The sequence below is a fragment of the Hyperolius riggenbachi genome, chromosome 3 (genome assembly GCF_040937935.1).
Source record: "Hyperolius riggenbachi isolate aHypRig1 chromosome 3, aHypRig1.pri, whole genome shotgun sequence".
Lineage (NCBI taxonomy): Eukaryota > Metazoa > Chordata > Amphibia > Anura > Hyperoliidae > Hyperolius > Hyperolius riggenbachi.
The window spans coordinates 110,424,477-110,444,733 of NC_090648.1; the positions used below are offsets into that span (position 1 = coordinate 110,424,477).

At 44.6% G+C, this 20,257-nt stretch overlaps 1 protein-coding gene across 3 annotated transcripts in view; it reads left to right on the plus strand.

Annotated features, from left to right (window-relative positions):
* Positions 1-262: 262 nt before the first annotated feature.
* Positions 263-20,257, plus strand: part of ZMIZ2 (zinc finger MIZ-type containing 2) — a 137,344-nt gene continuing 117,349 nt past the window's right edge. Inside the window, exon 1 of one of the 3 annotated variants that reach the window (XM_068274772.1) lies at positions 263-363. The gene's annotated coding sequence lies outside the window, so the exon portion shown is untranslated. Of the gene's footprint in view, positions 456-490; positions 628-20,257 lie in introns of those variants that run through there. The other 2 variants (XM_068274770.1, XM_068274771.1) reach the window with 2 other exon arrangements.

Sequence of the window (20,257 nt, forward strand, 5' to 3'; positions counted from 1 at the left end):
CTATCCAGAAAAAGCTCAGTAAAAGGAGCAGAGGGGCCCCCCACTTCTTTCCTACATAAATTCCATGCCTTCAGAAGAATGTCTCGCAGCGACAGGGTTAAACTTCCTGTGTCTACTGATACAGAGCAGCACCCCTCCCCCTCTTCTCCGCGCATTGGCAGCTCGATGCCCTCCGCAGTCGTCTGCTCATGCCTGGCGAGCTCTGACCTGGGGAGTTTGGGCAGAGACATAGGCAGGGGGCGGGACCAGGAACCCTGTGAGAGAAGAAGGAAGCTGCTAAATATTAATGAGCAGCGTTGTGCAATTGGTGTGCCGAGACAGAAAGGCTGGAGAAGAGAGAGGGAGAGCGGAGAGAGATCGGAGGTGGGTGTTGAGTCTGGAGCCCGGAGACTATGATGTGAGCTGACCGGGAAGGTGTCTCCCAGCTCCTCCTGATGATCGCTGGATTTCTCTATGTATGTAACACTTCCCCTCTGCCCCTCCCCCTCCCGGCGCTGCACCCGCACTGCATGCACTGCACCTTCCCCCTCACCTCTCCTCCTCCTTCTCACCCGGATCCCCAGCTCTCTCTGAGCAGAGGCTAACATGGGGAGGTGAGCTGCGGGCCCATACAGCTTCCTGGGCAAGGTAAGAGCTGTGACAGTGAGGGCTCCCATGCAGGAGAGGCAACCATTTCCTGTGCTCCTGTCACTGTAGCCTCTGCTTCTGGCTGTAGTCGCATTGCTTGGTTGCCAGGGTTGGTAGGCAGGTGTATGTTTGGTGTGAGGGTGTGTGGTGACCCTTCTACGAATGTGTTGTCTTTGCTGGACAGTAACCTTCAGTAATGAGCATTCCCTGGACACAGTATCTGTAGTCCTGAGAGGTGGAATGGCTTGGTGTTACCTGGGATTGTCTTCTTGGTTATATCTGGTGTTAAGGATTGGGATAGATCTGGTTGCATGGTTAAGGACCTGGATGCTCCTGGGGTGGGTTTGATGGAAAAGGACCTGGACAGTATCTAGTCCTGAGAGGTGGAATGGCTTGGTGTTACCTGGGGTTGTCTTCTTGGTGAATAGCTCGGTTAGATCTGGTGTTAAGCTTTGGGATAGATCATGGGTTGTACAGTGAAGGATCTGGTTGCATGGCTAAGGACCTGGATGCTCCTGGGGTGCGTTTGATGGAAAAGGACCTGGACAGTATCTAGTCCTGAGAGGTGGAATGGCTTGATGTTATCTGGGATTGTCTTCTTGGTGAATAGCTTGGTTCTATCTGGTGTCAAGCATTTGATTAAATCATGAGCTGTATAGTGAAGCATCTAGTTGCATGGCTTAGGATCTGAATGCTCCTGGTTTGAGTTTGATGAGAAAGGACCTGCTAGTATTTGGGGTTTTGCTTTTGTGTACGAATAGAAATGCTTTCTGGTTGTACGTGGATCAGGGGCTGTATGTGTGAATGGCATTGCTTTTTGGTTGTACATGGTTCTGGGAGTATCAAGGTCCCTGATGTATTGACATGAAACTGTGCCTTCAATATATTATGAGAATAATTCTACAGTGTTGAGGACTTGTTTTATGGTTGTCCATTTGACTTTGGCTACACCCTGCGCTAGGGTTTGCTTATATACTTCAGTGATTTCAGTGCTTCATGGTATAGTAAGTGGAAAAACAAAACCTATTTGTGTTTTTTTTTTGTTTTTTTTTTTAATAGTACCAGCACTCTATGTATATATCCATGAAGGTGCTGGTCTGCTTTAGGGGACCCAGCAGGAAACCTCATAGGGAACAGTCCTCTAATCACAGTACCCTTATAGCACGAAGTGTTGTGATTGGTCAAATAATGTGGGCGTAGTTTACTACAACCCATCTGAAACTTAGCAGTTCAAGAGTGTGTTGTCCTCCCAATCATGTTAGCTGAATTTCCTTATGAGGTTTCCTGCTTGGTTCCCTTAAAGTAGACTAGTGCCTGAATGAAATTTATGGTATTTCGGTATTTGCTTTTTAGTACAATGCACATGATGTATACTACTATTTGGGCTGTGGTTGGACAGTGTAGATGTGTTTAAAGTACAGATTATTAGGATGTGCTAGATTGATACTGTACTTGTATTCATCTGGCTAAGTGTGTGCTCAGCTACAGGTTATGGTTGTCTTGTTGCAATATCACCTCCAAATAATCAGTGTTTGTCTGCCTAAGAATAATTTTTATTTATTTTTTTTTATATGCATTGCCCAGATGTGTGGTCAAGAGGAATCCAGTTCTTTTGTGCCTCGGTGCTGTGAACATATACCTGTGTTAGTCTAGTTGGGATAAAAATTGAACTTTAGGCAAACATAATGTGATCCAGATACCTTTTTAGAAATAATAAAAAAAAAACCTCTGGTATCATAAAATACATAAAAAAACTGTTGGAGATAGTCTACTTTAGGGGATCCAGCAGGAAACCTTATAGGAAAATTCAGCTAATGTGACTGAGCGGACGGCAGCTGTTCAGAATGCTAGGTTTCCAAAAGGTTGGTGTAAACTACGCCCACTCTATTCGGCCAGTCGCAACGCTTTGTGCTGTAAAGGGTTGTGATTGGAGAACTGTTCCCTATGAGGTTTCCTGCTGGGTCCCCTAAACTAGACTAGCGCAAATCTGTTTGCTGTAATCCCTTGCACAACAGCTCTCAGACTGAATAAGATGGCATTGTGCTGCCAGTCGTAAGTTTCAATTTCTCTTTCCCAAAATGTTATCTCTTGATTATTGCAGGTGACAGTTAACTATCCCTGTACAGACATGATGTGCGACTCTGTGCCAAGCAGCCTTTTGTGCTTTATAGAGATGGTATGGTGGGAGCATAAGCAGGTGGTTTTTCTGTTTTGGGAACTACAATAGAAGTTCCAATAGAAACGGGTAAATACAGCACTATGGATCACACATGTCCACTGCAACAGCATCCAGGTACACTGGTATGTTCTTTGGAGCTTCACCCAACACAATTTTGAATGATCGCGTTGTTCAAGGAAAATCTAAAGTGTCTGTAGTTTATGATTTGCCTGGGAGCCCTAACATGCTATATATGGGATAGTAAGGCTGCACCTGAGAAGCATTAACCTGGCTATACACACACTGTGCAATGTGTGGTAGATCAACTATCCATATCTTCTAGATATGTCACTTACATGATCTCCAGTTTTCAGCAGAAATCTTGTCTCTATTGATTGCATTCTTGGAGCAGCCATCTTTGTACTGCTGGATGCAAAGCTATGAACAGTGGTTTGCAAAAGTGTTCGGCCCCCTTAAAGTTTTCCACATTTTGTCGTATTACTGCCACAAACATGAATCTATTTTATTGGAATTCCACGTGAAAGACCAATACAAAGTTGTGTAGACATGAGAAGTGGAACGAAAATCATACATGATTCCAAACATTTTTTTTACAAATAAATAACTGCAAAGTGGGGTGTGCGTAATTATTCAGCCCCCTGAGTCAATACTTTGTAGAACCACCTTTTGCTGCAATTAGAGTCTTTTAGGGTATTTCTCTACCAGCTTTGCACATCTAGAGACTGAAATCCTTGCCCGTTCTTCTTTGCAAAACAGCTCCAGCTCAGTCAGATTAGATGGACAGCGCTTGAGAACAGCAGTTTTCAGATCTTGCCACAGATTCTCGATTGGATTTAGATCTGGAGTTTGACTGGATTTAGATCTGGAGTTTGACTGGACCATTCTAACACATGAATATTTTTTGTTTTTAAAGAGAACCCGAGGTGTGTTTAAAGAATATTATCTGCATACAGAGGCTGGATCTGCCTATACAGTCCAGCCTCTGTTGCTATCCCAAACCCTCCTAAGGTCCCCCTGCACTCTGCAATCCCCCATAAATCACAGCCATGCTGTGAGGCTGTGTTTACATCTGTAGTGTCAGTCTCTGCTGCTCCCCCGCCTCCTGCATAGCTCCGGTCCCTGCCCCCATCCCTTCCCTCCAATCAGCAGGGAGGGAAGGGATGCAGGCGGGGACCGGAGTTCTGCAGGAGGTGGGGAGAGCAGCAGACTGACACTATAGAGATAAACACAGCCAGCTCTGACAAGCTGTTTGTCAGCAGCGTGGCTGTGATGTATGAGGGATTGCAGAGTGCAGGGGGACCTTAGGGGGGTTTGGGATAGCAACAGAGGCTGGGCTGTATAGGCAGATCCAGCCTCTGTATGCAGATAACATTCTTCAAACCCACCTCGGGTTCTCTTTAAACAAATCCATTGTTGCCCTGGCTTTATGTTTAGGGTTGTTGTCCTGCTGGAAGGTGAACCTCCGCCCCAGTCAAGTCTTTTGCAGACTCCAAGAGATTTTCTTCCAAGATTGCCCTGTATTTGGCTCCATCCATCTGCCAATCAACTCTGACCAGCTTCCCTGTTTCTGCTGAAGAGAAGTGCCCCCTGAGCATGATGCTGCCACCACCATATTTGACAGTGGAGATGGTGTGTTCAGAGTGATGTGCAGTGTTAGTTTTCCGCCACACATAGCGTTTTGCATTTTGACCAAAAAGTTCCATTTTGGTCTCCTCTGACTAGAGCACCTTCTTCCACATGTTTGCTGTGTCCCCCACATGGCTTGTGGTAAACTGCAAACGGGACTTCTTATGCTTTTCTGTTAACAATGGCTTTCTTCTTGCCACTCTTCCATAGAGGCCAACTTTGTGCAATGCACAACTAATAGTTGTCCTATGGACAGATTCCCCCAACTGAGCTGTAGATCTTTGCAGCTCGTCCAGAGTCACCATGGGCCTCTTGACTGCATTCCTGATCAGCGCTCTCCTTGTTCGGCCTGTGAGTTTAGGTGGACGGCCTTGTCTTGGTAGGTTTACAGTTGTGCCATACTCCTTCCATTTCTGAATGATCGCTTGAACAGTGCTCCGTGGGATGTTCAAGGCTTTGAAAATCTTTTTGTAGCCTAAGCCTGCTTTAAATTTCTCAATAACTTTATCCCTGACCTGTCTGGTGTGTTCCTTGGACTTCATGGTGTTGTTGCTCCCAATATTCTCTTAGACAACCTCTGAGGCCGTCACAGAGCAGCTGTATTTGTACTGACATTAGATTACACACAGGTGCTCTCTATTTAGTCATTAGCACCCATCAGGCAATGTCTATGGGCAACTGACTGCACTCAGAGCAAAGGGGGCTGAATAATTACACACACCCCACTTTGTAGTTATTTATTTGTAAAAAAAATGTTTGTTATTATTTAGTATTTATATAGCACCGACATCTTCCGCAGCGCTGTACAGAGTATATATAGTCTTGTCACTAACTGTCCCTTGAAGGAGCTCACAATCTAGTCCCTACCATAGTCATATGCCTATATTGTGTAGTGTATGTATTGTAGTCTTGGGCCAATTTAGGGGGAAGCCAATTAACTTATCTGTATGTTTTTGGGGAGTGGGAGGAAACCGGAGTGCCCGGAGGAAATCCACACAGACATGGGGAGAACATACAAACTCCTTGCAGATGTTGACCCCGCTGGGATTCGAACCGGGGGCCCAGCGCTGCAAGGAAAGAGCCCTAACCACTCTGCCACCATGCTGCCCATGTATGATTTTCGTTCCAGTTTTCACGTGTACACCACTTTGTATTGGTCTTTCACGTGCAATTCCAATAAAATGGATTCATGTTTGTGGCAGTAATATGACAGAATGTGGAAAACTTCAAGGGGGCCGAATACTTTTGCAAACCACTGTAAATGTTGGTTGCGTACTTCTCCAGCTTCTAGCCCCATAATGCTGCTACTCTCTACAATTGTCTAAAGAATGGACATATCCAATCAAATCATTGGAGGTTGCCCTGGTTTTTTGTTTCATTGTTTTTGATCTAATCTGTTAATCAGAAGTTTAGCAGTGTATGCCTACTTTTCTGTCTCCAACTCGCTGCTCCCTGGCGCTCTTGGTGAAGCTTCTCTTCTGGCCCATCCATTCTTGGATTGTTCCTGTGTCTCAAGTGTGCAGTGACATCATTATAAGTGGCAGGCATGGCTATTCCAGCACAAACCTCACAACCTCGGCATCGGTCTTATGTTGGGGTAGTGAAGTGCGCGAGAGGAACGGGTGAGCTACACTAGTCATGAGAACATCAGGGGGCACAGAATCAGGATGGATGCCTGGAATTCAGCATTGTGGCTTGCTTTTTGCATCTTGTGTTTTTGGTTTTTCCTTGTGTGTGTTTCTGTTGGATTATGGCCCTGTGAGCTAAATGGAAATATTTTCCTTTCTTGTACTATTTTGGGCAGAGTGGGGGAGAGTATGAACTTGTCAGTTTTTTTTCCTTGCTGCCTATGTTCACCTTGGATAGATTTACCCTTTCATCCTTTAGGTGAAGGGGTCCATTAGCAGGTCAGGACATGAATAATCTTCATGATGTACATAGACATCCATAAAACCTGGCAAGTTCTCTGCCTTCCTCATCTTGTTCACTTTTTTTTTTTCTTTTCTTTTTTTTCCCCCCCATGGGCTTCTGAGTAGCAGAATCCTGTAATGATCTTTATACCCTCTTTGCTTTGCTGTCATGCTGATCATCTGGCATTAGGATACGTACTCGCATTATACTAAACTCGGCCAAGGTTCATGGTCACCTCAGCCAAGAATCCTATGTGTGTACATGTGTCACCCAAGCTCATTTAAAGGGTGTCCAAACTAAAAAAAAAAAAAAGTACATGCATTGATCCACAATGGTGTCCAGGACTGCGTCCTCTGTTCCTCCCCTCTAGCCTCAGTTTCTCTGAAGTTTGGCTCCTAGCAGACACCTACTACCTGTGGTCAGGACCTTTTTGATCTGGATCTGCTGGCTTTCACACATGTGTAGTTGAATCCTGGACACCCCTCTGGGACACCAGAGACACAGCGAGCCGTGTGCATTGTTTCCCTCCGTACCACTCCTACTGGTAGTTTCTCTGTTGTGCGCCAAGCCATTGTTCCTCCTCCCCTCCACCATAGAAACAGAATCGCTATAGCAGACCAAGCCATCTGTACTGAATGCTGCCCCAGATCTGTTGCCTGAGGGCTCGAGTCCCGACCCCAGCAATCGACAACCATTGTGCATCTGTATGGACCTTTTGCAGCTTCTGATAAAGGCTGGATGTATGCAACAAAAACACTTCCATGCTGACCATGATCAGTATTACCCAAGTGGTATCCTTGGTAAGAGTTACAGATCAATGCACTGTCCAGTAGATCAAGATGAAACGATACAAAATAAAACCACTGCTTTGTTGGTGACCTGACAGGCTATCGGTGATTGAACTCTGCTGCCTCCAGTCACTTTCCAGATCAATTCCTTCCTTGAAGTCGATCAGACGTTGCTGATTTGTTTTCATGGAGAAATAAACATTACAGGGAAGTCAGATGTATCTCTGCTTTCAGTCAGGTGTGTGCTCAGCCTAAAAGGGAACTTGAGGTGAGATGCATATCAAGGCTGACTTATATTCTCTTAAAAAGAAAAATGCACATTGCCTGGTTGTCCTGCTGATCTGCTGCCTCTTATACTTTTAGCCATAGACCCTGAACATGCATGTGGATCTTCTTGTATGTGGCTTTGTGCACATAGAAGTCGCGTGTTTTTTTTTTTTTTTCCTGTCATCCCCTCCCCCCGGTGCTCCACGTACGATTTTGTGCAAAGCACATCAGTCAGGAAGTGAACTCTTTGAACCGAAAAATAATAAATACAATGTATTTATTCTTCAAAACGCGAATGCATTCGCCTAATAGAAAAAAAAATTCTTTGAGCATTTTGTGTTTTTCCTATACCTTCCATTGTAGAAAAAGTCCCCACCCCCCCTGCAGCGCTTTTGTGAATGGAAAGCAGACGAAACGCGCTGATATGAGCTATCCCATAAGGATTCATTGCACAAGATATTTTAGGGCGTTTTTCAAAGTCGCCGATGCTCAAAAAACGTGTGAACAAGCCCTTACTGACTAGAAAAATGAGCAGGGCTGCCAGGCAACGGGTATTGTTTAAAAATAAATAAATATGGCAGCCTCCCTATCCCTCTCACTTCATGTTCCTTTTCAGGAAGGTGCTCACATGTGATCAGTGTCCCCCGCAGGGGATCCGGATATAATCCCTTGGGTGACACTTCAGAGCCTGATGCTATACAGATGTGACTGCTAGCCAGCAGGTTGTTACTATAGATGGGAGGACAACGAGCAGCACATGATGGTATCAGGCAGTGATCGTCCAAGATGATCCGGAGGGCCAGATCTCTCTTGCCAACTTATCAAAGAGGGTTGGGGGCTGCCGTACACCCACCAGATTCTTTGCAGAGGCGGTCTTTAGTACTAACCTTTTAAGGCTAGGTACTCTGGCCTAGTCACAATCCATGTACTATATACTATATATTTCACACTTCCTTGGTGACCAACTTATGAATATGGGGACTGATATTTACTAGCCCCTAGGAAGTTGGTTCACTGTGGCCTACTTTACTCCTAGGCTTTTGTTTCTCTCATAGGAGGACTGATATTTACTAGTCCCCAGGAAGTTGGCTTACTGTGGTCTTTTCTATTCTTAGGTCCTTATTCCTCTTTTCACTTACTTTATCCTCATCTCCACACATTCTTCTACAATTTTCTTCACAAATCTCTGGTCTGATCTACGCATGTAGGTTTTTGAACTAAACCTAGGGTACATGCTATGAACCTTTTCTAGGTGGTGGTTTCTCTTGTGCGACAGGTCTTTTGTTGCACTTGATGAACTGTATTTCGTGTTTTTAATATGTTGTTATATATCTTCATTTTTTAGAATTGGGTATCACGGCCTGATGAAGGGCGCATACAATTTTACATAAAAGCCCGAAACGAACATGTCGTTGCCTTGAAGTTCAATACCCGCCAAGCTGCAACCACTTGTCAAATGAAATCTATTTTTTGTATTCCCAAGACCAATCACTGTGATACTGAAGAATCATGTGCTTTTGATGTTTTTCTATATGTGTCAATAAATATTTTTCAGAATGTTTTTGCCGTTTTGAGATTGCATCAGTTTATATAGTCCTTTTCTAAAGTTATAAATAGGTACACACATAGCAGAGACGCTAGTGTTGTGGGAAATGCATTTTTTACCGCTAATGGAAGTCTAGGGGGCCGCAGGAGAAAAACGCATATAAAAAAAATGCATATGCGTTTTTAAAAATGCTGGTTTTGTTGCATAATATTCATAAACTTATCAAAAACGCACATAATGAAAGTCAATGGGAACGCAATGGTATGCATTTTTTCATGTGTTTTCCATGCGTTTTTTATATGCCGCAAATGCATTAAAACGCATGCAAAATACTAAAAAAAAAAAAAAAAAAAAAAAAAGCAGCAAAAATGCACACAACATTACATGAAACGCAGCCTTTCACGCTACGTTATGTGTGCACCTAGCCTAAAATGTACCTAAGCCGAAGCTCTGCTACACAATCACATACTTGCCTAAGGAGAGGGAAGTCTCTGGATCCTAATGAGGTTTCTCTCGACGTCCTCCTGTCCACCGTTGCCGAGTGCGGACCCTCCAAAGATTACAACACAGGATTGTCCGTAATCTTATCGGTGCCACGCTCAGCTGTAGTAAGCTTGGGCACAGTGATGCTCGCGTGGCCCGAACAGCAGGAAAGTCCCAGCAAGTGGTGGAGGACACAGAGGGAAGCCTCATTGGGATCCAGAGGCTTCCCCTCTCCTTAGGCAAGCATTTGTTTCTGAATCTGACCTTCGGCTGGGGTTCTCTTTAAGCTCTGTTGAGACATGTGTTTTGACAGCAGTAATTATTATTCTTGATTGTTTTAACTGACAATCTGCTGGTAAGGAAGACTCATGCACCCCTCACTGAATAGACCTGTATAGACTATCCTTTATGCCCCTTTCACACAGGCAGTAAATTAAGCTTTGTATCGGCCAGGTGCTTGCTAGCGCTTAGCATGAGCAGTGGCGAGGTGGCCACCCTGTGGAGTCATGCTCAGGTGCATCGTGTCGTGGCTTTTTGGCGCTCCATCTGTGTGGAAAACGATGAGACCTGCGCGGTTACAAATTGTGTTATTCAGCTGCATGTAATACCAGCTGAAAGGCGTTCATGGCCGGCAGCCAGGAGGCTGAAGTGCCTGACTAGTGCACAGTTTAGCCTCCCGTTTTGAAAGAGGCCTGAGAGAGGGGAAGCAGAGGAGAAGCAGGTGGCTCCCTTCAGCTCCCAGGAGGAAACCAGTCAGATGAAATATTCTGCCTCAGCCTATTGCTCATCACCTATGTTTTGACGGATAAAGAAGAACTAGGGGATTTTGGTACTGACAGCAAAGAAACTGCTGAAAAACGTAAGGGAGAACTCCAGCCAGGCTTCTTGCTTAGGCTGAAGCGAGGAAAATGCATTAGTACGTTTCACTTATCTCCTAGGTCTTTCAGGGGTTAATGTGCACCATGTAGTGGCTGTGTTAGGCCTTTTTTTTTTTTTTTTTCTACGGACTGTTCGGCAGTGAAATGCCTCTCAAACTCTCACAACTGCTTGTTGCTGCCTGGTAACTGCTCACTGCTGCCTGGTAACTGCTTGCTGAGCACACAGCTCAACAGTCCGTGGAAAAGAGGCCTTAGTTTGACTTAAGGTCCATAAAGCCACATAGTGTGCATACCCTTATGGTTCCCACATCCAAATTGTTGCACTTCATGTAGACTATAGGCATGGCTCTGAGTGGCAGGTAGACTGAGAAATCCAACACTAGTTATTTGCAAAGACCATGGATCATTTCTTGGTGACCAACCCAGCTTTGCTGGTGCTACAGGTAGTTGAGTCAGAAAAGTTTGCTTATTCACCGAAACACTTTGACAATTCACCTGATGCAGTACTGTATATCATTAGGTATTTTAAGGAATTGTGTGGTATTTAATTCACTACTTGATGGATTATTGCAGTTCATGAAAGATGTGATAGACAGCATTTTTATTATTTTGATAATAGCTGCATTTTATTTTCAGTTGCCTGTCCCTGTATTGCAGTATTCCCCTTGTTTCTTGTCACCGTGACATGACAGGATGTGAGGAGGGTTTAGCTGCTGCACAGAAATACACCCTGACAGGGCCTCCAACTCACACCCACACTGCAGGAGTGTTACAGTTGTCAGTGTCCCCACTACAGAGATCCCCTCGTGTTCCTCCACTGGTAACAGAGAAACAGCAAGGGGGAAATATTCCTCAATAAGGACACAGTAGCAGCATAAGGGATAAAATGCTGACCCTCACTATCCTCTCCACAGCAAAGAGAGGAGAGAGATATTCCCTGCTTAAAGGGAACCTTAATTGTAGGAAAAAAAGATTTTCACTTGCCTGGGGCAGCCATCCTGTGCCCTTGCAGTCACTCATGGCTCCTCCGTTCCCCCGCCGCAAGCGGGCCACTATGCGTACCTTTGCACACATTCCCGCTGGTGCAGGAAGCAATCGTGGACATTAACGCATACATTTTTACACGTTACTAGTGTAACGCATTGCACCGTAACACGTACAAGTGTACTTGATAATGGTCGTGATGGCTTGCACCAGCGGGAATATGTGCAAAGTTACGCATGGTGGCCCGCTGACTCAGAATCGGCAAAAACAAAACTAGCTGGCAGTGGGGGAATGGAGGAGCCATGAGGGCACAGGATGGCTGCAGGGCGCGGGTAGATGCCCCAGGTAATTTTTTTTTTTTTTTTTTTTTTTTTTTTTTTTTTTCTACAGTTAAAGCGGATCCGAGATGAAAAACAAAATAACTTGTCTATATATCGTATCTAAAGTTTACACAGCAAATCTAGCTGCAAACGGCTTCAAAAGTTTGATTATTTATTCCTGTGATACGAGGGCAGCCATGTTCTGTTTGTCACATTGTCACAGGCTGAGGCTGGAGATGCTATCAGCTTACCTGTTTGTAAATTCAGTCCCCTCTCCTCCTCCCTCCACCCCCTGCCTCTGAAATCAATGGCTAGTAACCTCCTCCTCTTTCTGCCCAGACTGAGCTCCCATAAGTCCTTGCTACATGGAGTGCCAAGGCACAAAAGGAGCTGTGGGCGAGGCTTGCTTAGTTTATAAGGAATTATAGTATTAAAACAAAACAAAACAAAAAAAGTATTTGGCGTGAGGAATGCCCCATAAACTATATGAAAGGAGTACAATTATGCAATGAGTAAAAGTTTATCTCGGATCCACTTTAAGGTTCCCTTCAAACGCCCACTGCAGGCCTTCCCCAGCTGCTATTGGGCAGCTCTGTCTCTCCCCGGCCGCTCCCCCGCCTCCCTGCACGCTGCTGTGTGAGAGCAGCTTCTTCCAGTGTCATGTCCCTGGGGGGCCACGAAAACAACAGTGAGGGAGTGCATGTCAATTGAGCATTAGAGAGCGGCGAGGTTTGTGGCTACCTGATCCGCCTAGCCCCCTAGATCAAGTAGTTTTTTTTTTTTTTTTTTTTATTTGTCCCCTCTGCTCTCTTTAAAAGGAAATAAATATGGCAGCCTCCATATACCCCTCGCTTCATGTTCCCTTTAACTTTTTTTTCTCTGGGATTTGGTTGTACATTTTGAAATGTGATGATGCGCCTGGGATTAATATGAATTGGAGAACTCGTGTTTCATCTTCTTCCTTCTCCAAATAAATGTTGGGCCTTTATCGCGATGCCTCAAGTTAAGCGTTGCTGTTATTTCCCTGCAAGAACCAATCAGATTCCGACAGCTTGAATAGGATTATTAGTAAAAAGACAGCTGTAGCGTCAGCTTGTTTGCTAAATGAGAGGCATATTGTTTTCTTATTTTCACCACTTTTAATAGAACGTCCGCTGGGTTTTTGCTGTTCTATATACAGTAAATCACTGTTGGGAGTGCTTCTCTTTTGATTTGTAACAGAGAAAGCATTTGCGTTTGATAACTAATGACAATTAACACAGTCTGATGCAAACTCAAGTCTTTTGAATGAAATGGAGAAGGTTTTGAACTTTGTCAGGAGTTTATTGTTGTCACTGTCTTTCCTCTCCTGATTGATCTCATCAATTTGTGCTAAATGCCAGTCACTAGCCCTGTCATTTCTTCCTGACCTAACTATATACCCCCCCATTCCCTTTGGTTGGGGCCATGCGGAAAACCATGCGTTTTCTGGCATATGTTGCAATTGCATTTTGCAGTGTTTTTTTTTTTTTTTTTTTTTTTCTTCCCTAAATGCTCTCAACAGAAAAACGCAGCATGCAGTAACGATTAAAAATCGGAATCGCATGTAAAAAACTATTATAAATCGGATGCAGGGAGCCTATGATCTTGTTTATCTTTTCTTCAAACTGTTTTTTTATATTGTCTATTCATTGAGAATATATATAATTTTTTTTTTTTTTTTTTTTTTTATAGGCAAAATTAAGCTGATGGGTGCTAATCCTTCTCTACCTTACAAAAAGACCAATACCATAATGTATTTGGCTGGGGTTTTGCTGATGTATGACGACCCCTTTCTGAAATAAATGCATTTTTGTTTCTGGTTACGTGAGTGTGTCTGTCTCACAGTTCCTATACATACAGATAAAAAGTTGTATTGCACGACAATTGTACCATGCTGCTTCTAATATTGTGTAAGCTGCCATTGGAAGCAATGTGTGGCAACAACTGGCATATGGTAGTTTGTTTTTATAGGGGTTAGTAGACAGGAAATCAGCTGTGTGTGGGAAATATTTCTCAGATATGCCAGTTTGGTCTTAATTTTCCTCTGACAATCTTCTTGGTGTTTATTTATTTATTTATTTATTTATTTTTTAACATGGATGCTGTAAAACATCTCATACACAAACAAGTGTATGAAAATGAAGGAATTTCTGTGGAGTGTCTTTTGAAGTGTAATTTCAGGATTTAAGAAGTGCTTTTTAGTTGGAGCTGTGACCGGCTGCCAGAAGACCAATGACCATAAAGGCCCATACACACGTTGTTTTTTTTAAACGATGGGTCGTTTGGACGTCCCGTCGTTCAGTCGTCCGAACGTCAAATCGGGCGTGTATACAGTCATTCGGATCGCTCAAAACCAGTCTTATCAGCTGAACGACGGACTGTACACACGCCCGATTTGACGTCCGGACGACTGAACGACGGGACGTCCAAACGACCCCTCGTTCAAAAAAATCCGCCGTGTATGGGCCTTTAGGGTAGTGACTGGCCACATTGGCTAGCTATCTGTAGTGTCTGTATGCTTCTTTTGAGCATCTGTGAAGCGATCTGCATATTATGGGCCCTAAAGGCAGCTGGAATATACAGTACTTGCATAACTGAATATGGCTGGTCAGTCTTTCTCTCAAGAGAAGATGTTTCATGGTGTTTGTCTCCTTCCTTGCTCCCTAGACACACAAGCATGCTTTCTGGTCTGTATTCCTGACTGTTCCTGTATCTCTGTGGCAGGTTTGGGATTTTTGTTAGGTTCTTGATAAAGTCTGTAGAAGGACCAGCTGTGATGAGCCTCACAAGGGGGTGTTCTAACATAACTGCTTCTTCACTATTCCAGCTCTGGGTTTGCTATAGTATTACCTGTTTCAGAGTAGTTAGATTACGATAATTTAAGCTTGCATGTAAAAATAACTTTGGCAGAGTGGGCATCCAATTGGCCCAGTTGTCAAGCTGCATTCGATTTGCATTACATTTCGATGCAAGGTGTGTGTGTTTATATATTATAAAAAAAAATAATTCTTCTCTACTCTGCTATACTTCCTACCAAGCGATGCACTCTGTCCTATGAAGAGGGGAGGAGCTTCCCACTGAGAGCTGTGATTATAATTCCAGGAGATACAGCAGTTGGGAGAGAAGTTTTCAACTCTGGCCTACTTAAAGAACACCCGAGGCGAAAATAAACAATTGTATCTATCTTCCTTATCCTAAAAATTCCACAGTTTTTTTTTTTTATTTTGTTTAAATCTACTTTTTAAGTTTTGACTGTTTTTTTTATTGTCTTTGCTTAATGACACATTCATTGAAGTATGCCAGAGCTAAAATATATGAACTATTGACCCTTTTTATCTCTTTTCTGCTCTCAGAAGCCATTTTCTGCTAGGAAAGTGTTTTATAGTTGGAATTTCTTATCAGTGTGGATCACACTGTAGTCACTTCTGTCTGAGTCAGGACTGAGTCAGCCACTTACATACCTGATATTTAACTCTTTCAGGCAGAGAAAGGAAAAAAAGGAACACAGCACAGTTATTTGAGTGCTAGGCACTGTACATGTCTATCTCGCCATGTCACATGTCACCTCGGGTATCCTTTTAAGAGGAACTTTAGGATGAAGTTCAATCCTGGGTTAATCAGTAGCTGACAGCCCCTTTCCCACTAGAAATCTTGACATTTTCTCAAATAGATCATCAGGTTGGTTGGTATGGCTGGTATTCTGGTGAAACCCCTCCCACAGTGTGATGTCATTACCATAGTCCTGACTGTTTGCTGTCTGTGAAACTCATTGCATTGTGGGAAATAAGGGTGTTTTTCCAACTGCCAAGCAAGCAATATCTACCTCTGTGCATTGAACTCTCAGTAACAAACATTCAGTACAGATCACCTGGCAGGACAAAAGACATTGCCACCAGTGATACATTTCAGAATGTAAATCAGAGAGTGGAAAGATTTTATAATGGCAAAATAATATATGAATGATTATTGTAAAATAATAAGCAAGTTTATTCATTATGTCATTCTCACTACAGTTTCTTCTTTAAAGTGGGAGGATACCTATTATTATTATTATTATTATTATTATTATTATTATTATTATTAATGTATAAAGTGCCAACATATTCCAATGGCGCTGTACAAAGTAAGAAACAAAGTTGCATAATACAGACAATGGTGTAGACTAAATATAGACACTAGTATGAAATACAGAATTCATTGATATAGTAATTCTAGTGACAAATGTAACATAAAATGAATAAAATGTATAACGAACGCCAACACACACAAGGGTGAGAGAACCCTGCCCCTGCAAGCTTACATTCTACTCCTGGTAGACTATTAGCAGCACCACTCTGCGTACAAATCATGCGTTGCTGCTGCTGCAATGTGTACTCCCTCCATACAACCCTCGATGTAACGCATGCAGAGCTTACTTATATGTGTACTTATTTCCATGGCGAAGGTGAAGAGGGTCAATGGCAGCTCTGCCACCAGTGTGCATGTATGGCTTCTAGTGTTTCTTGCTAATAATGAAAATCTATGGGCCGCATGTTAAAACGCACACTTTTTTTAAAAAAAATTTTTCCCCCTTTTCAAAAAACTCAACTTGTTAAATAATTTGAGTACCTGTAGTTAGAAAAAGTACCCCCAGGTGGGTCCTTACCATGGGGAGGGGCACCCTCTGTATATTATAGAGGCCTCCGTTGTCCTCCTTAGCACCTCCGATCCAGCGCTGGCCCCCAAGAAAGTCCACCGACAAGATCACACAGACACTACAGCTTCCACCACTGGATCCCCTGAACAGGCACAGTAGCTGCCTTCCACTTGGGCTCCAGCGGAAATGGCCGCACTTGATTGTGTATGCTATATTGCGCAGTAGCACTGATCCGATCGGGCTCAGCTATTTCCACCACAGCCCTGGGCGGGAAGCTGATGCGCCTCCTGCGCGAGGTTCGCTCTGTAAATATAAAGGTGGCCATTTCTCCAGCGGAGTTGGTATGGACTGGCAGAGAGAGACTGGTAAGCCTCATTAGGATCCAGAGGCTTCCCCCTCCCGAGCTAAGTAACACACAGGAATTTTTTTTTCCTACAGGTTCCCTAGAATAAAAAAACAAATAGTCTGTGAGCATACCAGATGGAGCAGAAAACCATGCATTTTCTGCACAGGCTAGTGTGCACCTATCCTCAGTGCAATGCAGTGAAGTGTTGGGACTAGAGCAGATGCTACATACACACGGGGGACAATTGTCCCCCGTTGCATGTGTGCACGTGAACAGGGAGCGACAGCTCCCTGCCAGCGACAGCTGTCCACATGTCTCGCCAGAAAGGCAGAGACGCAGCGGAAGCTGTTTGTGAATGGAGCATCCCCCGGCCGGATGCTCCATTCACTTGCATAGGTCTCCTGTCGCTAGCCCGCGTACTCACGCGGGACTAGCGACAGTTCCGGCGACAGCTGTACCCGGCGATTGAACATGTCAATCGCCTGGCGACAGCTCCGTGGGCGACGGTTCAGGGCGCGCGCGTAATACACATGGGCGACCTGTCGCCGCAACACGCGCGTGCCACGTGGTTGCGGCGACGCCCGTACCCCGTGTGTATGGGCCTTTAGAGCCGTGCGTTGCTAATAGCTAGGGCTGGCTTGTATACTGTATGTGCTGTGGCTCTGGAAGGATATAAAACTTCTCTGTAATTGCTTGTAGCTGGAAATCTTGCAGCTGTATATATGTGTGACCTTTGTAATTCTTACATTTCCTTGTGCGCTTTTAGTATCTATTGAGGAATAGTTTTTCATTTGTGAGTGCAGGACAACTGACACTCTGTTCTGTTAAAGAAGCCCTAAAAGTAAGCCAAACTTTTTTTATATTTAGAAGTACTCGGATAATGCGGTTTGTTTATCACGATGCTGAAAGGACAACTGAGGTGAGAGGAATGTGGAGGGTGTCATATTTATCCTTTTTTTTTAACAATGCAACATGCCTGGCTGCCCTGCTGATCCTCTGCCTGTAATATTTTACAGTTGGCCATACATTACTCCACATATGGGCAGATGGACTATTCGATAAAATGATCGAATTGGAAGGTCTGTTGGCCCACAATATCAAGGAATGTATGAGCACCCTGAGCTGTAGACGCTGAACAAGCATGCAGATCAACTTAAAGAGGAACTGTAACCAATGATTGAACTTCATCCCAATAGCTGATACTCCCTTTCCCACGGGAGATCTTTACCTTTTCTCCCATAGATCTTCAAGGGGGGGGGGGGGGGGGGCGCTGTATGGCTGAGATTGTGGTGAAACCCCTCCCTTAGTGTGACGTCATGACCTAGGTCCTGACAGTTTTTCCTGTCTGTGACGATTGCATTGTGGGAAATAACAGCTGTTTCCAACTGCCAAGCAACCAGTCTCAGTCTGTGCATATGTACAGCACATCTATAAAAAACCAATTTAGTACAAAATGCCTTCTGTACTCCAGCATGCGGCTCACAGAGTCGCACTGACATCATCCGGACTGTACTGCGCAGGAGCAGTATTTCTGCGCCTGCGCAGTACAGTCCGGATGACATCAGTGCAGCTCATTGAGCCACATGCTGGAGCACAGTAAGATGACAACCTGGAGAAGTTGGCCTCTGCACTGGAAGGGACCGAGAGCCACTGGAGCTGCAACGAGGGCACAGGATGGCTGCAAGGGGCTGGGGGAAGCCCCAGTTAAGTAGTTTTTTTTCTTATTCATCTAGGACCTTCCCTTTTTAAGATTGATTGCATTTGTTGCATGCTTGATTCAGGCACTATTGGTGAAAGAAAGATCAACAGGCCTGCCAGGCAACTGGAATTGTTTAAAAGGAAATAAAGAGATCCACCTCCATTTGCCTCTCACTTCAGTTGTCTTTTTAAAGGAACCCTGTTGGTTGACATAAGCATCCCCTGCTCCAGACTGTGTGTGTGTGTGTGTGTGTGTGTGTGTGTGTGTGTTTTCTCGAACACCCCCCATTTGATGGCTTTGTACCTGAAGACCCCTGAATCGCATGCTCATGTTAGACAAGGGGCTATTGAGTTGTCTTGGAGTGAAGCTCCGCCCCCTCTGGTTGTGCAGTTGGAATGTTTCACATAGCTCCAGTTTTCCCACAGCTCAGATAAGCAGTTTGGAGCTATGGTGCAGTTTTCCAGGCGAGACCCTTTTTGTAGAAGTGTCCTCTGCATAGTTATCCCCTGTATTCATGTGAGGTTTTTCTGCAGTGTGGTGTGAGTAGTGCTGCATGTCGCTGTAGACCGGTTCATCAGAGGTAAAAGGAGCGTGCTGGGAACAGACCTGCTTCATGGCCATGTCTCACAGATTAACTGAGCCACACGCTGAGCATCCAGATACCATGCACTTTTTGATCCCCGTGGATAGCCAGAGCATAAAGGCTATTCTGATACTGGCAACTTGCCTCAAGCTTCTGGGTTAAAATAATCTACAGTTGATGGGGGGGGGGGGGGGGGGTGCAGGGTTACTAAGGGGAAATGGGGATTGGGGTGGGGTTACTGAGGGGAAAGAGGGATCGGTGGGAGGGGGATTACAGAGGTTTGGGGGGGGGGGGCGGGGGAGGAATCAGCCTGGTGGGTGGTCACACAGAGGGTGGGGGATGGGTCAGTGAGGTGAGGAAGGGGTGTGTGAAGACCACTGACACATGCTAGTCCTGACTTGAGATAATTTCCATACTGGGTTACATTCCACTCCAAGCACCAGTGTCTTTTTGGGCCTGTGCAGGCACTCCAATGCAGAGCTTGTTTATGGCTGTTGAGTCAATGTTTAGTTATCAAAGTATAAAATATGTGGTCCGAGTGAGGTACTGGCCACTTTCTGTACAGCACGCAGTCTGTGTTATGGGCTGCAATCTTCTCAGAGGGATTCAGCCTGTGTCTACCCCTTTGCAGTCTGTCTGATTCGTGGGGAAAAAAAGGAAGTAAAGGGTCCAACCAGCCAGGTTTATTGTCAAAAGTACAGGCATGCAGTATACAAAACCTTTGTGCATTGCTGTTTAATGCAGATGTAGAATTGGATGCTGTAGAAACATGGGAGGCTAAAATGGGGTTTAACCATTCAGTTATGTAGTATGCTACAGAGAAGGGCTTCCATGTCAAAATCGCTGGACCCCGCTGCACACGGAGCTGTTTCTTTTGGACTTGCTTCGCTCCTGTTCCCATTCATTTTCTTTAGGATATGCGCACACTGTAGCCTCAGTGAATGGGTGCAGGACTGCTGTGGGGGTTTATATGGGCTATGTGGCTGTTAATAAACAGAACTGTGGCTGTGCATTTTGCTGCAGCACATGGCTTATGCTCACAGTCGATATACTGAATGTGGCTGTGCAGAGAAATTGGTCAGACATGCAGCATGCTGTGCTTTTTACACACACTGCATAGCAGCCCATCCAGTGAGAGCAGTGACGTGCTTTCTGCGAGGGATCACGTCGCTGTGCGTCACTGGCCTCACGTATTCTGCAAATCTCTCCAGAACTCATTCAATGTTATCGGGGGCCCTTAATTACGTGTTCAGTATAACGTGATCAATTGGCAGCTAGCTTCCCCTCTGCCAGGGAAGATCGAGACTAACAGGCTTGTGAGACTTGCGCTTGTTGAATCGTACTCTGCAGACCGGCTGATTCA